Source organism: Bidens hawaiensis, unplaced genomic scaffold, assembly GCF_021521415.1.
Source record: "Bidens hawaiensis isolate Kalapana, Puna unplaced genomic scaffold, B.hawaiensis_p1.1 tig00002977_1, whole genome shotgun sequence".
NCBI lineage: Eukaryota > Viridiplantae > Streptophyta > Magnoliopsida > Asterales > Asteraceae > Bidens > Bidens hawaiensis.
The window spans coordinates 165,601-169,085 of record NW_027491160.1 but is presented as its reverse complement, the minus strand read 5'-3'; the positions used below and the strand labels follow the sequence as shown (position 1 = coordinate 169,085).

The window sequence follows — 3,485 nt, the reverse complement described above, 5'->3', positions numbered from 1 at the left end:
CATCATGGTGATGACATGTGACACTTAACAAGCTTTGTTTATTACATATTTCCATTCTATATCCACTCCTCAATCTTCACCAACAACTATTATTCATTATCTAGTCTTTCTAAACAAACGACAATCACCATTTCAAAGTCTTACGAAGTTTTTGTCTCGCTAAAAGATGATAGTGATCGTCTCACTATTTACCACGGGTGGAATCTGCACTTAACTCAAATATAAATTTATGTTTATAAAAGGGTGGCTTTATAAGTGAGCGAAGACAATCAAAGATCACAATCAATCATTTTTACCACTTTAAAAGAATTATTTTAAGCATCTAGGAAAGTGCACTATTGGCCAACTCAATTGAGTTAGCCATCCAAACACTTTACAAATGTTAATATCACCATCATAAAGCATCTAAGATGCTTTCCCTACATAAACAATCTTAGCTAAATATATTACCAAGAAAGATAAACAAAGACAATTTTGACTAATAAAACGTCAACAGTAGCTGTCAAGAACAAGATTCCAAAACACACCCAAAACTATGTACTCGTTCATGTAGTTTTTACAACGTTTGTTTCTCTTCGGAAGCCGATTTACCATTAGAATTAGGTTGACTTTCTGGTCGAGAGCCCGTTTGACCATTTGCAGACTTCTGTTCCACCGCTGTTGTTCGTCTATCTTGTTATTCGACTTGAACGGTCTCTCAAAATTTCTAGCTGTCCCGGGATCAATCACCATATTATTCAACTTCTGATCCTGCAAAAGCCACAACTTACATAAGACCACCAAAAAAAAGTAAGGCATCATATATATTAGAGAAAATTGCACAAATGATCCCTGAGGTTTGACTAAAAAACTAATGCATCATATATATTAGAGAAAGTTGAAATATGGTCAAACCATAGGGGCCATTTATGCAACTTACTCTATATTATATAAACAAGTAACTTACGCTTCGCAAAGCTTCAAGTTTTTTCTGCAAGGCCTCATGCTCGGCCTGAATACGAAAAGGAACGCCATGTTTTTGATACACATTTTTTTGAGCCAAATCTTCAGTGATGTCATTAATGGTTGTTGCAAAAGGGTGATTTGCAGGTATCCATCTAACTGTATCAGGGTCCACATCAACGGGTATGGGGTCACCTTCTTTGAGGAATACTGTGGGTCTCTTCCACTGGTACGCGCGTGACCTCCATTTTTGATGTATGTCTTGTTCTTCTCGTGTTAGAGTGACTGGTGCCAATTTATAAACTTTTCCGCACATTTCGACTGTCGAGTTGTTTTTACTAATCTTTACTTGTGGATTGTTAAATGGATCGTCATACATCACTGGCTTTGATCTGTAAATAAAATATGTACTATGTATGTCACACAGACTTGTAAACTAACCAAACGTTTAGTGAACAATTTGTGAACCGTTTGTGCGGAAGTTCGTTTATGTTCATTTATTTAGTTAAACAAACGAACAGAACACATGCCATTCGTCTATTAATGTTCGTGAACGTTCATTTACTTTAATTAATGTCCATTAGTTTACGTTTGTTCGTTAATATGTAGCCAAGTCAAAGTACTAGAAAGAGCACTATAAGAAAGGGTTTAAGAGTCATACATGCCTCTTCCAGAGTTAAGTTGACCACGCCTCACAAGATCAGCAACGGATCCCGGACGTTTGTTCCTCGATTTCCGTGCCATGTAAACTCTAACTGCAACGACTAATGCAGTTGTGGCTAAACAAAACCCTAGTATATATGTAGAACCAGGAGAATTTTTTACCTGTTCAAAAATAAAAGATAATGTAATGTGTTAGCAGGACAAAAGGGAAACATTATAAAACTTACTATGTCCTTAAATAGCAACAAAAATGTGGGAATATTCAGTACCAAAATCAACCTCACTGGTTACTAGTAACGATGATAATGGATAAATAAGTAATTTCAAGTTTAAAAGTTTGAAACAAAGAGCATGTCTAATGTATAACAGAAGCATAAAGAACAAAAAACAGATACAATGAAACAAAAAAGTAAACGAATGACAATTTTATTACTAATATCATTCTTCAGATTACATCAATGTAAAAGATGAGAGTCAATGCTTGACTTTCGTGGTCAACCTTGAAACTTTTAGACCAATCAACAATCATTTTGTGTCATAAAAGCAGCATAAAGCAATCAAGCAAAGAGCACTCAATTTCATCAAGATTGCAACAGTTTTCATTACAGAAGGGCAGGTGTCCAATACAATTTTTGACATTTTTTTCCGATTAGTTTCTAAGTTACATTATTCTTTAAGATCCATTTATATTCTCCTAACTTAAGGTAATATAGACATCAAACAAATAAACAAACAGTTATCATACACGATGCGCCAAATGACACACTGCAATTTTTCATAAGACATGCATACTTAACAATCAAAACAATTATATAGTTACAGATGTAAATAAAAATCATCTATACATGCACCGCCAAGAAAACTGATGACCACAAAAAATATGAAGCCTTGCAATGAGGAAAGCATACCAGAAAAACAACAGGAGGGGAAGAAACGATTGTTTGTTGTAGTCTTGAAATTTGGCATTGTAAGACAACCATGCCATTGCTTTTTAAATTGACAAGTGTCACTTCATCCTTAATAGGTTTATCTTCACCTGATGCTGATGAATTAGCCGAGGCTTCAAGAAAAGAATCTGGATATTTGTTCTTTCTCTTCCAAATTTGGTATCTTTTGTTGACCCCTAATTGTGGTTTAGGTCCGAATGCATTTGTTGAAACCCGATGCTTCAAACAAAAAAATTGGAGCCAGAGTTAGAAACTACTGAAAGGAAGCCTTAGTGTTATGAACATGACAAACACGCATAGCAACAAAACATAGTAAATGCAAAACTAAGTTCGTATTAAGTTGTTCAACAATTTGCTTACATCCATGATTAACGGCACGCGCAGTTAATGACATACCCTCATGTAGACCGGGGTTAGTCGGTTAAGAAGTATTTAAATTGCAGCAATATTATTATAAGAATTCACTTGGTTACTAGTGTGCAAAGTTGAGGTTGGTAAGAACAATGAAGAGGGTGGATCTAGAATGGTAAATGTTGGAATTCATTATTAACAAACCCTAGGTTCTAATTTCCTTATAATAATAATAATAATAATAATAATAATAATAATAATAATAATATAATATTGCTGCAATTAGGGTGGGTTACACATATATATCATTAACAAGAAAGAATATATACACACATACCGGGATGGAAATGGAAATAGGATGCAATTGCAGTGAAGAAGCCATTTCAGTTTAGTAGTAGTATAATAATCCCATACTTGGTAGTTATCCCATCGTACCAACCATCGGCAATCATACGGACCACTGGCAATCACCGTTATTCAACGAAGGTTTGTGTTGCAGCCATCGATCATCGATCGGGGTTATAAATATACATGGAATTATAGATCCCTAAAACATCTTTATAAACAATAATACCTGCCGGC

General features: G+C 34.8%; 1 pseudogene across 1 annotated transcript; it reads right to left on the bottom strand.

The window, feature by feature from the left end:
- Positions 1-481: 481 nt before the first annotated feature.
- On the bottom strand, positions 482-2,918 carry LOC143621861 (protein MULTIPLE CHLOROPLAST DIVISION SITE 1-like; annotated as a pseudogene). The gene is made up of 5 exons (XR_013151610.1): positions 2,913-2,918; positions 2,514-2,771; positions 1,604-1,767; positions 947-1,334; positions 482-750 (listed from the first exon to the last, which is right to left on the bottom strand). The product of XR_013151610.1 is annotated as a protein MULTIPLE CHLOROPLAST DIVISION SITE 1-like (transcript).
- Between the last annotated feature and the right edge of the window lie 567 nt (positions 2,919-3,485).